The 24,564-nt window shown below is 34.6% G+C and overlaps 1 protein-coding gene across 2 annotated transcripts in view; it reads left to right on the forward strand.

The window, feature by feature from the left end:
• Positions 1 to 24,564, forward strand: part of PARD3 (par-3 family cell polarity regulator) — a 476,523-nt gene that overhangs the window by 96,654 nt on the left and 355,305 nt on the right. For both annotated transcript variants that reach the window (XM_012731317.1, XM_004691164.2), the window contains exon 2: positions 10,590 to 10,770. The gene's annotated coding sequence lies outside the window, so the exon portion shown is untranslated. The remainder of the gene's footprint in view (positions 1 to 10,589; positions 10,771 to 24,564) is intronic.

Consider the following 24,564-nt stretch of genomic DNA (forward strand, 5'->3'; position numbering starts at 1 on the left):
TTTTTTTTTTTTTTTGTCTTGGACTGTTGGTATTTTCACTAATATGTGTCTTGGTATGTACTACCCAGATGTTATATTAACTTTAAAGGTTTGTCTATTAACTTCTTCACATTTTGAATGTTTCTCTCTATCATTCCTTTGAATAAATTCTGTTTCCTTTTCCTTCCCCTTGAGGAATAGCATTATATTGCCATTCCTGATAAAACTGGAACTGGGCCATTGCAAGTGTGTCTTCCTTTTTAACTTATTTTTTGCTTCCTAATTGTGTACTTTGGGGTTTCCTATCACTGGAGTCACTGCACTTCATTTGGTCCACTCTGCTTGTTTAACTTCTCTTTCTTTTTGTTTTGCTGTCAATATTTTACATCATGAATCACTTAAATATAAAGTTACTATTTTCTTTTCATTAATTTTATTCCTCAGGGCATTCATTTATTTTTCTGAATTTTGAGGCATTTCTTCATTTCACTTGCCATTTTACATTTTATTCGAATGCAATTTTGAATTCTCTGATATGTAAATAATTTCTTATGTGTCTCTGTAGTTGGATTCTGGAAACTTGTTGTCTCCATGTGATGTTATAATGCCTTGAGGTCATTAGATTTTATGTTGTATATATTTTATTGTCACTCAATTTGCTGTTTTAGGTTCCCCTATTATTAAATATGCAGGAGTACTTTATAGACTCAAATGTCTGCTTTTCCAGAAAGAAGCATTTGCATTCATTAATTTTTTGGTTTTTAAATTTTTTTATTTTTGGATTTCGTGGACTTCTATTGATGGGAACACTTGTTTTCACAATTGTTGAGTACAGAGTAGGTAGGAATGGGAAGAAGTGGTAAGGGCTTCAGTGGTCTATGAAAAAGGGTTATGGGTGCTTTGACATACTTCTGTGGAGTTGTTAGTCTATTCCCCTAGTTCATTTACTAAGTTGTGAACTATTTAGATTACAGTATAGATTAAAACTGTTTATATTACAACTTTCTAAACTGAATTTTGAATGATTTGCATTGAATTTTTCTATTAAAGTGACTTATGGATGGGAGAAATACTCAACTTATATTTATTTCCACTACCCGTCAAATATAGGTGAGAATTGACATACATTTAGTATTTATTATTTGCTTTGTTTTTTGAAAACATGTCATTAAACAGTTAGCACTACTGAAATTAGTTATTTTAAAATAAATATGCCTATCATAATCAGCGTTATACTGCATAATAAAGATAATTTAGCTAATGTCAAGAACACTGTTATTTCTGCATTGTAAAAAGTACTGATGAGTGAAGAAAAAAAGAAATGGAAATGCTTGAAAGTTTTCACCTTTACTTTTGTGTAGATATTTAGAATGGTTGCTTTTCCTTTTTGTTTGCAAATGAAACTGAAAGGTATTTTGTAATATAATAAACTATTATACAGAATAAATTTATTGTGCTTTGATCTTTTTCTGATACTTTGTGTTTGTCAGAATGAATGTTGACTTTTTATTATGTTTCATTGTTAACTGAATTGTAAGTGAATTTAAGTAGCTGGCATGATGCATCTTAATTTGAAAATAAATCATTGCTAAGCAACTCTAATTTCTTTTGAAATATTACCTTGGCCTTAAATGCCAGAGATGACCATCTGCTTATTCTATTCTGTCATCTTTAGTTCCATTATTGCATGGAAATATTTTCTGCTTAACTTTTTGCTTTATTTTTGCACATTATTCGCAATATTTAGAACAAAGGAAGTGATCCTTCAAGTTTCTATTTTAGGACTAGAAGTGTTCCAGTACTGATTGCCAAATAAATAATAAAACATTACAGTTTATGAAATTTGATAACATTTGATCCCAGGAAATTTTAGTGATGAGTCATTTTTTCATGTTTATTAATGGATGCATTGATGAATTCTTTGAGTAGAGGATGTGAGTGTCTAAGTTCTTTAACATAGTGTTAATTTATGAAAGATTTAAGCTGATTTCTCATGTGCTCTTGAGGGGGGCATCTCATAGAAACTACTATAGTGTGCTCAGCGGCACAAGTTAACTGTAGAATGGAATTAGACTGGACTCTTAAGTGAGACTTATGTTTTCTTTTTTTTGTTGACATTTCTGACTTCTAATTGCTTGGTGTGAGGAGGAATTGGGGTAGTTTGGCATATAGAGTCAAAATTTGTCAGTTCAGTGGACTAGGAGCTGGCTCAGTTTATTAGACTCGCCGTGGAATGACCTTTCTATCCAGAGAATTGAAGACTGCCTTGGTGCACTTACAAAATGGAGACAAAAGTCCATTTGAACAAGAAAGTATACCATGAGCTTTTAAGTATTTATGGATCCTGCTTGGCAGTAATCTGGTGCTGTGTTACTGGGCTGTGCAATCGCAGCAGCAACTTCTTTCCTTAGGTCATTTGGTCAGGGATTAGGGAGAATTGAGGAGGTGATATACATGTGACAATGAACAGTTGTCTTTGTGAGACAAAAGTGGGAAGAAATATTTTATTCACACTTGTTCACTAAAATTCAAAAAACCTCAGGAGTAGTGTTGTGAGTTTTGATGGTGTTTTTTTTTCCCCCTTTTTTATCTGTCTGTCTGTCTGTCTGTCTGTCTGTCTGTCTGTCTGTCTGTCTGTCTGTCTGTCTGTCTGTCTGTCTGTCTGTCTGTCTAATCTATCTAATCTATCTATCTAGAACTGGGGTAGAGGTCAGAGATGCAGAGGGTGAGAAGATTCACCAGAGACAGAGAGGGGAGCTAAACAGGCAGACTGACGAAGTACACTGCTGAGAGTAGCAGCGGGCGGGCCAGGAGAGGTCTGCCTTGCCATGTGGATCTCTCTGGGGCAGGCAGTCAGCAATCAAACTCATGTGGAAGTGGCTTAAGTTTCTTAGTGCTGTGCTTTAACCCGTTGCGCCACCAGGGAGGGCCAGATGGTGTTTCTTTTAAGTATGTTTTAGAGTAAGGCGTTGAAAGACTTGTGTGTATGTAGGGTTGATACTTGTATGTATATTTTTGTCTTGTCTCCTTCTCCCTATGTTTTTGGACTATAGCTTAATTGAGCTTATTGTTTTATAAAGATTTATTTATTTATACATATAAGGACTAGGGCCTAGGCCAGAGGTGTGGGAAGAGGGGGTGAGAGTATTTACCAGAGACATTGTAGGGAGTAGAATAGAAGGATCTACTGAAATGAACTGCTGAGGGGAGCAGCTGGCCAGACTGGAGAGCTTTGCTGTGCCACGTGGGTCAGCTCCCTGGCTGGGATTGAACTCATGTTGCAGCTGCTGACACTAGTTTGATGCTCAGACTTTACCTCCTGCACTACCAGGGAAACCCTAGCCTTTCTCTCTCTCTCTCTCTCTCTCTCTCTCTCTCTCTCTCTCTCTCTCTCTGTCTTTTTTAACTTAACAAACCCCAGCTCTTAGATACAGCATTTGTCAGAGGATATGTTCTTTAGGGATTGTGCAATTTACTATTCACTAGTGCAGCTCATACTGAATACATGTAACACATAGTGATTGCCTAGCTAATTTGACCACGGATCAAAGCACCTTGTTGTTGAATCCTATTATGATAGATATACATTGGAAGATTGGCAGAGTGGCAAGGTAGGGAGGTCGTCTATTAGTGAATAACAGTTGCCCCTGTAATTTCAAGTTATGGAGCTGCAAACTGAGACCGTGGAGGAAAATCATACCTAACGGTACCATTCTTAAACTTAGCAAGTAGAAAAAGTTATTACTAGCTATTATTGTGCTCAGTGTAGTTTATAATTCCTTTCTAAGCTTTACATTTTTTCATCAGCAGAATATATATAATTCTTAAAATGACAATTAAGCTTGCATGTATAGCATTTACAGTTTTTAATGACAAACATGAGATTCTTGTTCTTTCAGTAAGTTAGTATTTATTGGTATAGCTTGTATACTACCATTATCAAACATCATTGGTCAAATATATTTTTTTAATATTGTTTTGCTGTCTCATCTAATAAACAGTATACATGAGTTCTTGATGAATCATGTTAGCAAATAAGGCTCAGAAGCTAACCAAGAATTTAGTGCTATCTCAGTCCTTAAAGGACAGTCATCTGAAAGCTTATCAGAAAACTGATTTTATATTTACATATCTTTTTATTATTGTATAACAGGTAGTTATTATATGATTGGTTTTGCTGATTTCCCATTGTCTGTTGGAACAGAAACTATTTGTGTTTATAAAATTGCAGTGAATGCCACCACCTCCAACTTGGAGTCAAGCTATCTCTATGTGGTTATTCAATTTGAGAATTATTTTATGGTTACTGTGAATTTCTGCTTTTTATTAACACTTAAGAAGTAGTTTAGGTCCCTCCCGGGTGGCACAGTGGATTAAAGCATAGCACTGCAAGCCAGGTGCGACAGTGTGAGTTCGATCCCTGGTCCCGGAGCTGACCCACATGGTGCAGCAGACCTCTCCAGTTTGTCTGCTGCTCCTCTCAGCAGTATACTTCGTCAGTCTGCCTGTCTGTTCCCTACTCTGTCTCTGGTAAATCCTCTCACTGCCCCTGCACCTCTGGCCTGTACCCAGCTCTGTATGCATAAATAAATAAATAAATCATTTTCTAAAAAAGAAGTAGCTTAATGTAGTTGGGTCCACATTGTTGGGTACAAATGCATCAGTGATACTTGGTAAATGGGTATGAAAGGCAGAGAAGCTTACATTATACCTGACGAGGAGGTCAGCTGGCTTGTGGCTGTAAAGTGAACATTTTCATTGTGATTTTTGGTTGACATGCTGAAAGCTATTAGTTGAACATAAATCTTATGTTAGGAATTTAATTAATTTGAAGGTTCAGTGGGTGGTAGTGTGTCAAGCTGGGGGCCAGATGAATTAAATCCCAGCTTTGAAATGTAAGCATCATGGCTGGGGAGTGTGACTATATTTCATTGTGATTTCCAGGTGAAGCAGGATGTCTTTATTAGATACCTGTGACCAAGCAGTAGTAACTTAATGGATGCTGTTAGCTTCACTACCCATAGGTAGAAGCTTTTATGGTGGTGGTTTCTTAGTTGTTCAAGTAGCAATGAGAATATCTTGCCATTTCCTATATATTATTTGAAAAGGAACTGTTAAATTTTTATCTAATTAGCTTCCCTTCTTATTGAGTAAATAACATACTGTTCCAATCTATTAACATATTATTAGTGTCTTGATTTCCTTTTATATTTAATATGCCTTATGGGAAAGAACCTTAAATGAATTTAAATATTTTAAAAAGCTTGGATAAGGGAAGTCCTGAAACCCAAATATTTGATCTCTTTTAATATGTTTTTAAGGTATATCACTGAATGAAAGAACCAAAAATGTAAGTATATATTGTTATGTATGATGATAATTGTAGAAATTTACAGATTGACCTATGGGGGGAGGAAGTTATTTTTTAGATAATTATACTAAATAATAAAAGTGAGGGCCCTCCCTCGTGGCGCAGTGGGTTAAAGCACAGCACAAAGAAGCTTAAACCATTTCTGCATGAGTTCGATCCCTGCTTGCCCCAGAGGAGATCCACATGGCAAGGCAGACCTCTCCTGACCCGCCCGCTGCTCCCCTCAGTGTACTTCATTGATCTAATTGTTCTGTACCCCACTCTGTCTGGTGAATCCTCTCACCCTCTGCATCTCTGGCCTGTACCCCAGTTCTGTACTAATAAATGATAAAATAAATCTTTAAAAAAAAAAGTGAATTACATATTGTGAAACATCCTCACTTCCATTATAAAATCCATGAATTTCCAGCTATTTGATTTTTATTGGGAATTTTCAGAAAAATTGCAGTGATTCTCAAATGTGTGCATACCTTTCTGTTGCATTCATTCTTTATTGGAGCTCTGCTTCCCTTCTCTTATTCAGAGATGTATGTAACATGATCCCTTCATTATTTTAGACTTCCAAAGCATCATCTTAATGGTACTGTGTTAGGAAGATTACTGAAGAATGCTGCAAACAGAGTTTCCTGCCAGAAACTGTCAAGTGCATTTTCTCTTTTGTGTTTCTTCCTTGTTTTGATACAGTATACAAAGTGTTTCAGTTCCAGCTGGCATACTCATTTAGGTCACTCATGTTAGGTAAAGATAAGGTCTTAACAGCATTTGCAAACTCATTGTGTTTTTCATTGTGCTTTGGACATTCTTCTGGGCTAAAAATGTGTTGCTTTTCTAATAAATTATAAATTTTCATTTTAAAATCAAACAATTTATATAGTTGAATTGCAAGGACTAGCTATGAGACCGTAATAATAAACTTCATTGATATATTATGTCTCTATATGAACAAATTAACAGAGGCAGCAAGAGATTGCTCAAGGGCTATGGAAGTGAAATTACTTAAGTGTGTGAGGTCTGAGAGTTCTTTGAGACCTCACATAGACAACTATTTTTCTGTATGAAGGCAATATCTATAACATATATATTTTTCTCTATTACAAAGTTGTTCTTATGAAGACTGAATATCACTGGCATGGAGTTGTTTTTAGCATCTTGCCTAACCTTAAATATGTCCAGATAATTTAAGTGTTGGTATCAAAATTATATTAATTTTATAAGGTGTGTTATTAACTTTGGTTATTCAAGAATGAGTAGAATATCTGTAAAGATTTGATGATGACAGTAATTTGCAGATTCCTAGTGCTGTGTCAGATTCTCCAGCAGGGAGGATTAAGAGGAAATCGTATCTTTGAAGTTAGGCAGACTGGATTTCTAATCTCAGATACATTCTGTACTTATTTATAATTAAATTTTGGTCAAATTGTCATGATTCTCAGTTTTCTTTCTTTCTTTCTTTTTTTTTTTTAAAGATTTATTTATTTGCTCATACAGAACTAGGGTACAGGCCAGAGGCTCTGGGGCGGCGAAAGGCTTCACCAGAGACAGAGTGGGGAGCAGAACAGGCAGATCTACGAAGTACACTGCTGAGGGGAGCAGCGGGCAGGTTAGGAGAGGTCTGCCATGCCATGTGGTCATCTCCTGGGCAGGAGGGAATCGAACTCATGCAGAAGTGGCTTTAGCTTCTCAGTGCTGTACTCTAACCCGCTTCGCCACCAGGGAGGGCCAGTTTTCATTTCTTTAAAATGAAATACAAAAAGCTTCTTTGTATATATATGATGAGTTGGAATGATTTAGAGCACCTGCAAAGAGCTTTCATGATTATTACAATGTTGATTTTTTTTCTAGAAAACCTTTTTTCCCTTTTCCTATTTTTCCCTACCTCTTAATTGGTAGGTCGTAGATCCCTGTACCAGTCTTCAGTTACCCTTAAAACAGAGCCTCAATTTTATACAAGTACATTTTTATCAGCTACCACAATATAATTTATTGATAGCTAATAGTAACTGTGTACTTTCTGTATTTTGAAACTCCATGTACTTTATTATTTTATTTGTCATAAGCCTGGGAGGCAAGTATTAGAACTATATTAATTTTCAATTGCTCTGTAACAAATTACCACAAACTGGGCACTTCACTTATTACAGTTCTGTAGGATGGAAATCTGTTGTGGGTTTCAGTGCATTAAAAATCATGGCTGCCTCAGCGTTGCTTTCTTTTCTGGAGACTTGGTGAAAAATCCATTTCTTCCCCCCATGTTTTTTTTTAAAGATTTATTTATTTGCGCATACAGACCTGGGGTACAGGCCAGAGGCTCAGGGGCAGCGAGAGGCTTTACCAGAGACAGAGTGGGGAGCAGAACAGGCAGATCTACAAAGTACACTGCTGAGGGGAGCAGCGGGCGTGTCAGGAGAGGTCTGCCACGCCATGCGGTCACCTCTGGGGCAGAGGGAAATTGAACTCATATGAAAGTGGCTTTAGCTTCTTAGTGCTGTGCTTTAACCCGCTGTGCCACCAGCGAGAGCCTCTTACCCCATTTTTTGACCAGTTACTTTTTCCATCTTTAAAGCCAGCTATAGCCATTCTCTACACATTGCCAAGTCTCTTTGTGAGCTGAAAGTGGGAAGGTTCTATGTGTTTCCAGTTTCATGTTTTAAGGTGGGCCCAGCATGTATTCCAGGATAATTCCCCTTTTTAAGGTCTTTAATCTTTTGACACAGAAAGTTATCACCTATAGGTTCTAGGCATTTGGGCATAAACAATAATGGGTAATATTTTGCTACCACCTACCCCCAATACTATTTATTGAGATGAGGAAAATAAGTTGATTTACCAATAAGTATCCAAGAAATAGATCTTAGTTTTTTTGAATGTAGGTGTCTCTGATTCTGAACTCTATGCTAGTCACATTGCTATGTGCAGTTTTGGATTTTCAGCTAATATATTTACCCATTAAAGAGGTGTTTGTAGGCCCTCTCTGGTGGCGCAGCGGGTTAAAGCACAGCACTGAGAATCTAAAGCCACTTCCGCATGAGTTCGATTCCCGCCTGCCCTGGAGATGACCACATGGCGTGGCAGACCTCTCCTGACCCGCCCGCTGCTCCCCTCAGCAGTGTACTTCGTCCATCTGCCTGTTCTGTTCCCCACTCTGTCTCTGGTGAAGCCTCTCGCCTCCCCTGAGCTTCTGGCCTGTACCCCAGTTCTGTATGTACAAATAAATAAATCTTTAAAAAAAAAAAAGAGGTGTTTGTATATGATGTTTATTTAATAGGTGTTCAGTCATAGCATTCTGATGTTTTAGAGAGAGGTAAAAAATGGGAAAGTTAAGTTTAGAGTTAATTTATTATGGGTCTTACCCCAAATTCAAGCTATCTTTACTCATAGAGATCTTATAGTTGAATGGATTTAGAGAGATTACTAGCTATTGAAAGAAAAATGAACTTTCAAAATAATTTAAGTCACTTAGAGTTATTGAAGACTTCATCTGTTAAAAAATGGATTTGAATTACATTCACAAGTCCAAAGGCAGACATTTACTTTATTTTTTAAGGCCAAGGTAGAAATTTTTACACATGTTTCTGTGTGAAGATCTTGTTTTCTTTTGCTATGCTACTATATGTGTTCTTGTAGGTTTTCTAAAATTACATATCCACCCGAATTTAACACAAAATTACTTCATATCTGCACCTGGCACTTAAAATTTGGTTTAAAAGAAAGCTGAGGGATTGTGTTATTGGCATACTGCAAATTGCCAACTGTGATTTTACCACTGAAATTTAAACAGCATTTGTTCATGATACAGTCCAGATTTCATAATACTTTGTTTGCTTAAACTACTGGAGATAATTTTTGAAACTAATATGCATGTGTAAGTTTGTCCATCACACATTGCATTTAAAGACTCATTTTTTTGTTATTTTCTATTTCCATTTAGAGCTTGTGGAAAGGACTTGATTTTTTCAGAGTAAATATCATTTGTTAAAAGCTAATAGGAACTCTTAAAAAAGTTTCATTTGCTTCCAGTTCAACACCAGACTGTCACAACACAGCAACTTGAAAATACATACTAAAGCCCAGATTGTGAGAGAAACTGATGATATTAAAATCAAGTATCAAAACTCAGAATCCCTTTAAAGACTTTGAAATGATAATTATTAGTTTGTCAGGGTTCCCAAAGTATCTTGATTTTTTAGTTTTATTTCCCAAATTGAGAATTTATAATTGGTTTTACTAGAGGAATGAACAGTCTACTTGAGGGTTGCAAATTTGAGGTCTCTGGGTGAAATTTAGTCCAGAATTTCCTTTGTAAATAAAGTTTATTTAAGGGGAGATGATTGCCATTCGGTGCTCAACAGGCTGACTTTATTACTGTATGTGAAAACTTTTTGTATGTATCTTTTAATTTTTCATAATTGTTAAGGAATTCTTCATTCTTGTGTTGTTTATTATAAGATTGGGTGGCCCAGTTCCTCATGCTACTTTGATTTCTTTTTACCATGTAACCTCCATCTGGATTTTTCATCAGCTTTTTAGATTTGATTCCACATACTTCAGTGTGGTTGCATTATTTATTTGTAACATTGTTAAGCCTGTGTTCCACTTTAGGTCAACATCTTCTCTCTATAACCTTGCCATTCTCATTGATTTCAGTTATTTTTATTTCAGTTTTAATAATTTGAATTTGAATCATGGTTTTACCTGTGAAATTTATAAGAAAAATATTAAAAACTATTACTGTGCCACCTTTGCTATTATTCGTTCCCATTTTCCTTTTCCACTCTAATAACCCACTCACTGTAGGTGGTTCTTATAATTCTTTCATCCTTCCTATATTTCTTATGTACAAATTAGTAAATACATGTATAATTTTTAGTTGTTCTGTCTTTCTATATAAAAGATAACTTATACCTTGACACACACACAAATACTCTATCCCTCCTCATCCTTTTAATATATCTGTTACAAACATTATATCCACCCACTCTCTTTAGCATTTGTGATACAGAACTTTCACTATTTTTTTCACCTATAAAATTTTGGATAAGAAGTATAACACTTAGGAATGTAAAAATAAAGCCTCAAATTTCAGGGAAAGGCTATTTTGGATAAGATTTCCTTCCTCAAATATAGCATTACTGGATACATAAATGTTAATAATTTTCTTTTTAAGGTTATGTCAAATATGTTAGTTTTTGGAAGTGATTTTAAAGGCCGTTGTAAATGCAAATTTACCTTTTCTTTATAGCTGGTAGCAGTGTTTGATGAGCAAGATCCACATCATGGAGGTGATGGCACCAGTGCCAGCTCTACAGGTACCCAGAGTCCAGAGATATTTGGCAGTGAGTTTGGCACCAACAATGTTTCAGCCTTTCAGCCTTATCAAGTAACAAGTGAAATTGAGGTCACACCTTCTGTCCTTCGTGCAAGTAAGTGAAAACTCTTTCTTTTCTGCACATTTCATCTTAATTTACAGGGATGCCAACTTTTGTTACTCAGCTATGCTCCTGTGAATGGAATTCATTATCTGTTTTTATCAAAAATTGATTAAGTTTAGACCTGGGCAAATGTCTTTTGCAAGAGAGATAGTCGAGATCATTACATGTGAACTGATAGAACATTCTTTTCTTTAGGCTTTTCATTGTTTATATAAGGTAAAAGTGATGTTACCTGTATTTTTCTTTGCAAGTATTTCATCTGAATGCTAGCATGATGAGATAATTAAAAAATTTCACATGAAAACAAAAGGTATCTTTGATTGATAATCAACTTAGAAATTACTTGAGACTTTATCTGATGAGCAGGGGAAGAAGAAACCTTATGGGACTGTAGTTATATTCAGAGATCTGGAAGAACTCTTAGAGTAGAATCTCAAGGAAATGATACAGAGAACATAGTGAGCTTCTTTGAGGACTCCTAGGATTCAGGATACTCAAATTCCAGTTCACTTGCTTGAATAATTCTGTCATCCATTCCTGGAAATCTTACTCAGAAAAGTAAGGTACTTTTACTAGAAATACTATTTAGTGTTAGTAATTGTATAATCTTATAATTGAGCTTTTGTTAAAAGTAAAGAAGTTCAAGAATTTAAAAATGTTTCATCTTTTAGGCAAACCCAACTAGAAATAGCTCAGTTTTTCAAAATTGGTTTTTGTGCATTTGTTGTTAATTATCAGTATACTTTCATGTATCAATAGGAAATAATATATACTATATTGCTATATTAATATATACACTAATATATTTGGTATAAGTAGATATTATTTAGAATACATCATTTATACTTCTAAAATGCATCCTTATTTCCACATTTTGCATTGCTTGTAATCTACTGCTTATAATCATTTTGACAGTTCGTACATTTTTATAAATTGTTTCTGCTTCCATTGTGCCTTGAGCATACACACACATACACGTATATACATACACATATACATGCATATATATAAATATGAAGAATGCAAGAAAGATCATCAGTTTAGCAGTTAAGCAATCCACTGTTTATCAGAAACACAGGCCAAAGAAGCCATATAGAGCTGTAGAACTGAAAAGTCACACAGTGTGATGGAAGATGTAATTGATTCACGGAGGGGCATGTATGGATGCAGGCCAGTGGTCCTACTTCCTAAAATTGCTTTTTGTCATTTAGATTAGAAATGATCCTAAGGAAGACTTCTTAGGTACTATGAAATGTGTTTCCAAAAAGCTTGAACTTGTATAGACAGTATAAAGTGTTTTTGTCAAACATTTCTTTATAATCAGGAGATTTATGTTTGTTTATTGAAACAACATGTAGAAACACAAATTGTTTGAACTAATTTTGTGGGAGTAATATCTGGTTGCTACATTGTCATGCCATTAAAAAAATCTTATGTTGGATTTACTAGAGTCAGTGATTTCACAAAGTGAGGCACATGCTGTTTATAATATAAAGTAATAGGTAGCTGTGAGACACATTATCTCATTAAATTCATGAAGTATTGATCATCTGGAATAAACTTGTGTATAAATGGTAGATTGCCTAATTTGACTTTAAGTTAATTTAGGCCCAGTATTAGGTAGATAGTGTCTTTTTGTGAGTAATTGCACTCTACTATGTATCTTGTATTTGAATATAATGCTTTCGTTGTTTTGCATGGGTTTTATGCTAAGTGCATCTTTACATTAAACAGTGTTAATGCAGAGGTAAATTCTGTCTTTATATTAAGAAGTATTTGAATGGCATGCTTCCTATCAAATTTTATCTGTTTTTGTTTAGATTTGTTTATGCATACAAGAACTGGGGTGTTGGCCAGGGGTGTTGGGGGTGAGAGGTTTCACCAGAGAACAGTATGGGGAGCAGAATAGGCAGATGTACTGATACACACTGCTAGGGGAGCAGTGGCCTTGACAGGAGAGTCTGCTGTGCCATGTCGGTTGACTCCCTGGCCACGGAACAAACACATGTTGCAGTGGCTGCAGATAGCTTCATAGTGCTTTGATGTAACCCCTAAATCTGGGGAGGTCCCAAATTTTATCTTTTGCATTTACCTGAACTTAAAATAACTTCCAAATTTTGTCCACATTTCACTGGCTCTGTCTTAAAGTTTAAAAGTTTTCAACCTGGCATATTTTTCTCACCTTGGTTTTGTCCACAGAGAAAGTTACATTAGAATCAAATTTACTGTTTTGTAGCTACCAATGATTTTGTAAACTAAGGTTATTTAGATTTTATTACTGTGGTAGGCTTTGGATAAGTATATGCTAAAAATTTACTGAGTACAGGTTAATGACTATGTAAAAGTTACCTATTACATGTGAATCACATATCTATTAAAATGATATTTAGTACTGTATTAATACAATTCAGTCAAATATAAAGATAATGTTGGATTGTGCTGATCAGGCATTATACTCTGTGATGAGTTGTGTTATTAAGATCTAGTCCTTGTCATCAAGAAATTTGTTTAATGATTTTACTTGTGGACGGTTTATAAAGGATTTCAGATTAATTATTAATTTTTGTTTTAAAAAGATGTTTTCTCATCAATAAATTCACTCTTCTCATGTTTCATAAGCAGTTGATGCAAACTGGGAAAAGTATATGGAAAACTATTTTTCCCCTCAATAAATGTTAAATACTGAGCGTTAAGATAAGGCTTAGGTGGCCCAACATGCAAAATTCTCAGATCTTGAGATCTTTCTACGTTTGACCTTGACCTTTCTAGTGGTATATGCATAGGTCTAGAATCAAAAGATGCTATGAAGCAACTTGTTATTTGGAAAACCAGTAAAAGGAATTAAGTATTTATCGTGCACTTCTATATGAATGGCATTACTGAGGAACCAAATAATACATGAATGGGCATTTTCTTTGTGAAGATGTATTGCAGCTAGTAAATGGAGTAATTGTGGAATTATAATATTCTTTTTTTAAAAGATTTATTTATTTAATCATACAGAACTGGAGTACAAGCCAGAAGTGCAGGAGTAGTGAGAGGATTCAGCAGAGACAGGATGGGGATCAGAAAGGCAGGTTGACCAAGTACACTGCTGAGGGGAGCAGTGTGCAAGACAGGAGAAGTCTGCTGCACTATGTGGGTCACCTTCTTGGCCAGGTAGTGAACTTGCACTGAAGCAGCTGCGGCCAAGCTCTGCAATGCTAAGCTTTAACTCGTTGTGCCACCAGGAAGGACCCCACAATATTAGTCTTACAAATCCTATAAATTAGTGGGTCTCAGAATTGATCATTCACTATTGCAAATGTACAGAAAGTAATCATGTGTTGGAGAGTCAAATAAGCATTGTTTGCCTCTCGCTGGAAGACTACAACACCTCCTATGGAGTTGTCTTGAAAAAGAAATTGTTTCTATTTTGTTTTTAAAGGTTATAGTAGCTTTATATGGGATTCATATATTATTTGTTCATTTTGTTCTATCTTCCAGATAGAATTAGTACATCATTTAAGTTTCTTCCCCAAAGCATAGTAGAATTTACCTGTGAAGCTAAGCATTTCTGTTGTGATTGTAGTAAATTTAAAGTACTGCTATCTGTATTTTATTTTTTTCATACACTTTAAAGTCTTGCTGAACAAATAAAATGTGGAAATAATGGGGAAAATTTGAACCTAGATGTTTAATCAAATTTATGTTTAGCTGCCATTTGTTAGGGGATACAGAGCACAGTGAAGCAACTTTGAAATGCTCTCAGCATTTCCATGTTGGCAGAGGGTAGCTGTAGCTGAACCACCTGGAAGCTAGGTATCTTGTATGGTTGTTAGGAAATACACATTTGGCTTTCTGTGGTCATACCTCTCTGGAAGCAGGATCAAAAACCAGGGAAACTAATGATGGAACAGGGGTTAAAATCTCAGTGCTGTCAAGATATCACCATCTTCTATGGCCTGGGTTCAACCCCTGGGTAGAGAGGTGACCCACAAGGCATGGCAGACCTCTCTTGTCTCACTGCTGCTCCCCTCAGCAGTGTAATTCATTGATCTGCCTGTTCTGTTCCCCACTCTGTGTCTGGTGAATCCTCTCACCACCAAACCTCTGGTCTCCACCCTAGGTCTTATATACATAAATAAGTAAAATCCAATCTTTAGAAAAAATAGGGAAATTGCCACCCAGTATTTTACCTTTACTCCTTTGTTTTAATGGCATTTGTAGGGGAAGATGAATGTGAAATGTGGAGATCTTGGCCTTAAATTGTTTAAGCTGTGTGATAATCCACATATGTCATTTCAGCCTGTTTCACTTTTTCAGAGCTATGTTAATGTAACTTTTAATTATTTCTATCACAGTGAGAATTTTTCTGAAATGGTGCTGTTTAATTGGTAAGGTTTTAGCAGCTTTCTATTCTAACTTTGAGAACTTAAACAGAATCAATAATTATTATAGATGGACTGTATCATACAATTTTTCTTGCTCAAGAATGTAGATTAATGTTAATCTTGCTAGGAAGTCCAGAATCTTTGGTTTTGGCATCTATCCTCTTAAAATTAACTGGTATTAGAATTTATTTTCCAGATTTGATTTAAATAGGTATTGAAAATAGGAATAATATTCCTATTGTATTTTCTTTTAATTTGTGAAGTGGAGCATGGCATACAAATGGTATTCTCACTATTTCAAATAATTACCTTCTTACTGTGCAAGTTCTATTCAGCATCTAAAACCCATCCAGTTTTGTTGTAGATGCAATCTGATTATTACGTGTTGACAAGGTCATATATCTATTAATTGGATTGGAGATGGGATACAAAATTGCTGTAATTATTGTAATTTTCTTGCTAATTGCAGGGTTGGTGGTGAATATTTTACTTCTGCAAAATGAAAAACAGTATTCTATCAGAACTTGTTTTGTGGGGTTTCATATATTTTGTTTTGTATCTTTGGTGCTTTTTGCCCACGAAGTTTTCCTTTTTGTGTGTCTTTTTGTATATTGATCTGCCTGTGAATGTCAGAAAGCTCCTTGGCAAGGGGTCACTGGAAGCAGGCAAAGGCAGAACGCTCAGGAGTACTCTAATGTACCTCTTTGTTCCTCTATGAAGGTACCTCCATTGTTTATTTTTAAATTGGAGTACTCTCTTCTCAGATCTAAAATAAAGGTTGGATGGGTTAGATTCAATTGAAAGAGGAATCCTCTTCTCTCATCACCTGTGCTACACTCAGTCTTACTTCTTGAAATTAGCATTTTTAAAATAAAATCCAGATTGTTTATGTGGTCTTTATTCACATTAAAATTTAAACGAATCATTGGTCAGCTCACTTAGTAGTGTAATGCAGGACCTAAATTGCACATGGTTCTTTTATATATTTAAGTTATTTTGAGCTAAGTGAGCTTCTAAAAGCCAAGTGACATTTTAAAATAATGGTTTGTACACAAGGTGCATGCATTTGGAGAATTGCAGATGGGTGCCTACTGTGCTACTGAGGGTTGTTGGAAGCTCACTGCAGAAGATGGTAAAAGAAGACTGATGTTTATTCCCTGCTGAAATATAAACTCGAGGCGCAGGTGAAAATTGCCAAACCTAATGAGCAATTTGGCAGATAAGACGGGCTGTCAGGAGATAGCAGTTCAGCTGCAGATTTGCTGTCTGTGAACCAAGTTGTTTGTTCCAGAGGACTACATTTAAATCCCATAAATAAAATCTTCATTTCCATTGATACTTTCTACCATCAAGAAGATTTTATTTTATTCAATTTTCCAATTAAGTCACCAGTCATCAACATAGGTAATTTCAGTTGTAAAATTATTTTTAAGCTGAACTTTTCACATTTCATTCAGTAATAAAAATGAGTAAGTAGATTTTCCTCCCATCAGAACATAAAAGTAGCATTACTGGTAAAAACACACTAATACAATGTAAATGATCACTTGCTTCATTGGTCTAAAACATTCTGTCTGTGTTCTCTGTGTTGGAACCTTCCAAGATAACTTTGTAGTGTTTTCAATGTAGTATTATCTATAATGTCCTACTTTACCCAAGAATCCTTGCCTTCCAATGAGCACATGGAAATGTGGGCAGAGACAGTGTCTCTTCCGCCCCCCCCCCCGGGGGGGGTTGTCAGTAAACTGCAGAGCAGAAAGAACATTTTGAAATGATTTCTGTATCTTTGAAGAATACAACACCACTGTTGGAATCTTCTGCATCTGCTTGCTCTATTTTTAAATTTGGAAAACTGAGTTCAGTGTGGGAAACTTGCATAATCTGGTTTCAAACATAAGTACCACTGAGGTCTTCATATTCAAGACAGATGGAGTTACGGCCAAAAATGGAGGAGCACTTAATCTCAAGATCTTTGTTAGTTTCTTTGTGGCCTTTCAAAATTCTTGATTCTAGACCAAAACATTTTTGTAGTTCCTCTCTATCATTAATATTTCAGAGTTATTTTTCAGAGGGGGAAAAAAAAAGTTTGTCTATCATGATTTGTGTCTGTGTGAAAAATTTTTTTAAATTCTCACATGTATGTGATGCAGTATTTTATGCTAAATAATAGTGACTGTACGCCCACTGGGTAGAGGAGTGTTACTTTTGGACAGTCTCTCCCCCAAGTAATTAGATTAACTTGGGCTTTCAGTTAGCCAGAGATCCCTGGACAGTGTATTCATTTAGAAAGAATTGCTCATGGGTGTTTTACAGTCACACTGGTGAGGGAATCTTGACACCTTTGGGTGGAGTGAATTACAGGGTGCCCAAAAGTTATCTTTGAACTTAGAAACAAACCAGGTAGAAGAGGGTTCCTCAGGCAGAAAGCTCTTTGCATTAGTCAAAGCCCATTTAATTTAAGGGAAGATCAGTTGTAAATATTCATTTTTTTCCCAGAAAGGTTTACTCACTGCCCAGTTTCTCTATCCTGTCTCACACTTGTTTTGTCTGTGGTCAGTATATGTCTCTTGATCCTGAGATCTTGCCTGACATTTCTTTCTTTTTATTGGGGTATATCTCTTGTTCATTCAGCTATAGTGTCTGTTTATCAAATTTAGAAACAGTTAACTGACACTTGAAAAATTTTAATGGCAATGTAACTATTTAGAAATTACAACCAAAATTGAAGCTAGAAAGCCCATTTCCAAATGGCAATAAGAAGTACATTACATAGGAAAAATAATTGTATGAAGATATTTTAATAGATATAATTTAGTTGTAAGCACATATCTTTTTTCACTTTAGTTTTGTACTCTAACCAGGTATCTGGCTAATATTCTTAGTAATATTGGATATCACAAAGAAATGCATATTGTGAATTATTTTGTGAGCGTGAAAACTTGGCAGATAAAATCTCTCTCATATTGCTGCACTTGCTATAGAGGTCTTTGTTTACTTCTTGCGATATGTTTACTTATTTATATTTTTCACTGCTCTTAATGTCAGAAAATGGCTTTGGGTTTCCAGTTATGTTTGCTGTTTTCTGACTTCTGTAACCAACTGGCAAGGAGTTTCATATTCAGAATCTTTGTATCAACCCATATGGGGAAGGACTGAGAGAAAATTATACAAAAGGCACAAAGTTCTTGGAAATATGCCTCTGATATTTTACCCCTTATGGCTTTTCCCTGGAATGGAAAACTAGCAGTCTTTCAGAGGGCCACATTTTAAAGAAAAGTCATGATTTATCACGTTACTTATATTTTTGTATTTGTAAATTCATTTATACTGATTTATACTTTTAAGAATTTATTTTTCATCAGTTCTTTGCTGACATACTACCATATAGTTTTCCTCCTTAATAACCTGAGAGCTGCATCATGTGTGCACAGTATAACTTATAAATATGTAACTGTACATGAGAATATACTCAAGGAACACAGGGGAGAAGATCAAGAGTGCCTTCCTTCAAGAGATCTTTTTTATAAAAAGATTTGATACTTTAAAAAAATATTTTCCTTATGATGGCATTTGACAGCACGTAAGCTTAAATAAACCTAGCATTTTCTTAACTCAAAAAAGGGGATTATGTTTCCATTACTTCTGCTGTTTCTCTCTCTTGGTCTCATAAATCCAACTCTCTCCCTTGGTTATTCATAAGCACTGTCACACTGTGTATTCCCAGCATGAGATTCCTTCAATTTGTGTTCTCTTTAAATTGTGAAGCATTTCCTGCACCCTAAATTTCCTATCTGTTCTAGAGATTAAACAACCACAATCTGTTACTTTTCCAACAAAACAATCAAAATAGCTTGTTTCCTGTGCTGCAATTATTTCTTCTGCATTATACAAGATTATTTCTTATATTAATTGTCTTAACCTAGTAGTACATCATATATATCCATGTATATTATATATATCACATACTGAATTTACATGATTGTAAATTCTAACAAATAACAGAGCACACACATTTATACTGTATTTAGGGACCTAGGGTGTCAAGGAGAGACTAATGGGAGAGTTAACAGGATAAAAAAGAAGAGTATCACCTAATCGTTACTCTCAAAGTGAGTACGAGATGAGTGAACATGCATATGAGATTCTCAGAGTCTAGGTTCAGTGCTAGACTTAACAACTGGATGGTACCCCACAAGCTAGATTCTAGGTCATAAGTTGTGGAGTGCTTCTGAGTCACTTATAGTTCAAAAACTACATTTGAAGCTGGATTGAGTCCTGAGTAGGGTGTCTTTGATCCTTGTTTAAGATTTGAGAGGCTCATGTGTCTGCTTTGAGGAGTAAGGGAGAGCTAGGCTTGTGCTTGGCTTTTGGTGCTCCGGCCAGAAAAGTTAGCAGTTTGCTCTCCTCCTTTCTCTCCTTCATCTAAAACATACTCCCTTTCCTCGTTACAGTTGGGAGATTTATTGAATCACAATAGTTTATCTGCCCCCAAATTTTTTTTTAGGTTTATGATTTTATTTCCTTTTCTTATTGCCTCTTTACATGCTCTAAAAGGGAATAACTGGCGTAAACTGTGAAGATAATATACTGAGAAAACAAATATGCAATCAATAATATAAATTTTCTAAAGATAAGATATTCATGATATATGAGAAGCCAGTTCCAAGTTGGAGAAAATGTTAAATTATAAGACACTGTTTCTTTAGTTTCTATAATTTATTTACTTCGATTTAATGTCTGTTTTTAATATTATTAGTGTGGTTAATTACTTTTTATATGTTTATTACCTTTGCTTCTTGAATTTATTTAATTTTTTATATATATATATATATATATATATATATATTTTACATCAGGTATAGTCCCCATAGAATTTCACTTTTGAAGAGCAGGTGATACACTGCAATTTTTTAAATGTATTGCATGTGTTTATTTCTGTGTACTATCTTTTCAGACCTTCTGTAAAAATTACCACACACTTATTGGCTTAAATAATACAAGTTTTTATTTTACTGTTCCTTAAGCCAGGATCTCACAGACGACCCTGTTCTGTTTCGGCTGGCTGTCCCATGGGTTACCTCTTTTCTTGCCTTGTAGCTTCTTGAGTTGCCTCCATTCCTTCCTGCTGGTCACCTTGTTCCAGCTCCAACGTTGGCATCCTTGCATCTTACTCACTCCTCTCCCAGTCACATCACACTTTCTTTTCCACTGCTCTTCACTTCTATTTTTTTTTAAAAATTCATGTGATTACATTGGTTCCACTTGGATAATCCAGGCTAATTTCTCATGTCTTTGTTTTAAGCACATACATGGTTTTGCCAGGAAAGGTAACATGGGAGTTCAGGGATTAGGATGTGGCTCTATCTTTGAGAGCCATTATTTTGCCTATCAGAGGCTACTTATATTTTAATATTGTAAAGTAGTGTAGGAAAAAAATACCACTTGCTTTATGTGTGAAAGGCATTGTATCCCCCGATCAGCAGATCTGATCTTCTCTCTCATGATTATGAGTATCTGATCCTCAACATTTGTGTGATGTCATCAGAATATGGTCGGAAGGAAATTAAAGATCCAGGTAGTTGAGATCATTTGTTATTTAGGTGAGCCAAATGGAGCAATTTTTATAGAAACAAGTATAGCCATTATTATATAATTTGATTTTCTTGGTAGGAATAATCTGTGTTAACCAATTTGGATGATATTTACTTCTTTTGCATGATTAAATCGGAATTTTTATGATAATTGACTTTATGCTGGAAATTCAAAACTTTGATTAGAGAAACTGTGTATAATATTTGAATACTGAAAACATGTAATTTCATTTTCTCATATGTACTTTCTCTTAATTGCCCAGACTCAGCATCTTCCCTTCCTTATGGTTTTTGTTTTTAGCTTAAAGTTTTTGTAAATGTTTAGTTATGTTTTAGAACTTTTTATAAAGAATCTGAACTATGAATACTAGGATAATTACATCAATTGATGGAACTTATTAGTGTTGAATGTAATTTTCATATATGAAACTATCAGTTTCTATTTTTAATCTATTTTGGAAATTTTTCAAAAATAGTTTTGAAGAATAGTTTTCTGTTGAACAGACTTTAAAATGAGTCTTCATGATTGCATCAATTTCAAGACTTTTTTGACTATCTTGTTTTCCTCTTTTAGTTGTCAAAATATGGATTCTGGGACCCTGCAATCTTTGAAAGATTTAACTTTTCTTAACCATCTTTTGCTTTTCTATTTTGCATGTCCTTATATTCTGCTTTACATAGTAGCTGCTTGTGTACCTCTCTAGCCATGTAAGTTTTTATAAAGCAAGAATGGTAGCTTTATCTTCTCCATGTGCCTGAAAGAAAGTCATAAAACATGGACTTGATCAGAGTTGATTTAGCGGGGGTAGTTCATTTCAATTTGGGTTCTAGATAATTAGCACAATGAAAGACTACTTACATGTGTTAAATATAAAATTTCAGCTGATCCAAATTCAAAGGTATATTTGGCCATTTAATTTTATTTACCAATGTGCTAGCATTCTTTGCAGTGTCTTCTACAAGGAAGAAATGCTTTGTTTCCATTTAACACCATTTCCTATATATTTCAATTTTTGTATATTCTTCAAGACTGTAAACTAATATGAAAAACTTACAAATAAAGTTCTACTTATATATCCTTCATTGGATCTGTTTGATCAGTGATCTCTGTAATACTCCACTAGCATAGACAATGAGACCCTTAATTAGGAAAAGTGCTCTTGGAAGAACATCTGAAATGATCAGTGGTAACTATACTTAATATGACATCACTCATTTTCATTCATTCCTTTATTACTAAGACCCTTCCTCCCTTTTTAAACTATCTTAGAATAAGATACTTTTCTTCAGAAAGTTTGGATTAGCTGAATATAATTTCATAGTTGTGGATATTATCCATTACCAACTTTAAAGACTGACTGTATACTTGGAGAAAAAAGCAAAATGAAGCTTTTGAGGTAACGTTGAGGTAAAGTTGGGCAAAGTTTTATTTTCAAAAATTTGACTGAGGTAGACATTGAGTCATCTTTATTTCTATTTAGTAAATGATGCTTTGCCATCCCTGGCAATGAAAGCTTGATATAGATAGTCTAATTTTTTATGTAAGAGTCAAGACTATCATTACAATGATGTACTATAAGTGTCTGGAAATGAGGTGTTCATATTGCTGTGATACCTTGCCTTTATTTTTCTGCATTCGTAAGTAGTATCCTTATTTACTGAAAACTGAGTTTTGATATATAGTTATTTTTACTTGAAATATTCACAGAAGCATTTAAAAATACTATGCGATTTAAAAAGATTGTTTATAAAGCTAATGTTATAGTTTTACAGAATTACTGTTTCTAAATAAATGAAATATTTTCTTTTCTAGGTTTACATTTATCAACTTTGTCAGTGAAGTAAATGCTTAGTTTCTCTGTGGAGTTTTTAGGGTTTTCCATGTAAATTAACATATTGTCTGCAAATAAGGACAGTTTTACTTCTTCTTTCCCTATTTGGATTCCTTCTATAGCTTTTTCCTGTCTTACTGCTCTGGCTAGAACTTCCATGCTATGTTGAAGGGCAGTGGTGATAGTGGGCACCCTTGTCTTGTTCCTGATCTCAAGGGAAAGGCTTTCAGCTTTTCTCCGTTGAGGGTAATATTGGCTGTGGGTTTATCATATTTGACTTTTAGCATGTTGAGTATGTTCCTTCCATTCCAAGGATTTCGAGGGCCCTAAACATAAATGGATGTTGAACTTTGTTGAATGCCTTCTCTGCATCAATTTATATAACTATATGGTTTTTATTTTTCTGTCGGTTGATGTGATGGATTACATTAATTGATTTTCTGATGTTGAACCATCCTTGTGTTCCTAGGATAAAGCCCACTTGGTCATGGTGTAGTATTTTTTTAATGCATTGTTGGATTCTGTTGGCTTAAATTTTGTTGAGGATTTTTGCATAAATGTTCATTAGGGAGATTGGTTTGAAGTTTTCATTTTTTTGTGTGTGTTTTCTTTATTAGGTTTTATGTTGTGATGTTGGCTTCATAGCAAGTATGTGGTACTTTTCCAAGTGAAGTAAATGCTTACAGACCACACATGTCCAACATTCACAGGGCTTTCAGTTATTTTCATGAAGTTATGCCATTAAATAGTCATGTTTCTCCTTTTACATGTGACTACTTTTGTAATTTGCTTTCATTTACTAAAGTTTGAAGTGTTTGATTTTTATGTTACTCACATTTGAAAATTTTATTTTTGTTCTGTCTTGTCATCTACAACCAACTGGTAAGTAGGAAATCAAAATATGTGGGAATATTTTTCACAACTCTTTTCTGTTACTTGTGTGTAATCCTTTATTGTTTTTTGAAATGATCAACCAGCCTTATTATTTTAAAATACAACTGTTTTATTTCCTTAACTTGAGTATGATCAAATGTCCTTCATCTCTCAAGAAAATGGAAGAAATCAGACAACAGTAATACTTATTAGTTCCTTTTTCTAAATTAGCACACATGTAAGTAAATGGGTTTCAAACCACTTCTACTTTCACTAATCATGTTACACATAATTTGTGTCATTTAACTTGTGAGAAAAGGCATTTTAGGAGACTTGATTTAGCAAATCTTTTGAGTAAAACTAAATCTCTTCTGAATGAATGTTGTATAAAGTCAGCACAGTATGTTCTAAAGAGATTTATTCAACTGTAGCACAAAAAATTTATGGAAATCATTATGATGTGTATGTGATTTGGGCAATATTTTCTTTTTAAACAATTTAACGCTCATTGCAAAAAATAAAGCACTATTATTCAGTATCATTACATTGAGTAATATTACCTTGTCTGTATAATTCTATACCCTGAAATACCATTTGTCTTTTGTAAGTTTTTTATAGAAAATTTCAAGCATATACAAGACTAAAGAGAATATAATAAAATTTCATACCAACCTTTTAGGTCTAACAATTTCCAGTTTACATCCATCCAATCTTACTTCATCAGTATTCCTCCAAAAATGATTATCGTTATCGTTTCCTCCAGAAATGATTATCTCACAGCACATTCCAGAACTCATGTCATTTTCTCTGTAACTAATTCAAGGTATATTTCTAAAAATACCATTTAATACTTCTTTTTTAAAAAGAGAACACATAATATTACAATATATTAATATTACTGCTATAATATTAAACTTTGTTTTGGTTTGGTTTATTTAATGATCCAAAGAAAAGACATTTTGCATTTGATTAATATGTATCTTTTATTACACAGTCATGTGTGTGCACATAATACAAATGAGCACTTATGTGTGTACAATCATGTTTGTATGCGCCCATACCTACTGCAATTTATTTATTGAAATTGAGTTATTTTTCCTTTGGTTTCCCACTGCT

The sequence above is a fragment of the Condylura cristata genome, unplaced genomic scaffold (genome assembly GCF_000260355.1).
Source record: "Condylura cristata isolate star-nosed mole 26May11 unplaced genomic scaffold, ConCri1.0 scaffold00030, whole genome shotgun sequence".
NCBI classification, from domain to species: Eukaryota; Metazoa; Chordata; class Mammalia; order Eulipotyphla; family Talpidae; genus Condylura; species Condylura cristata.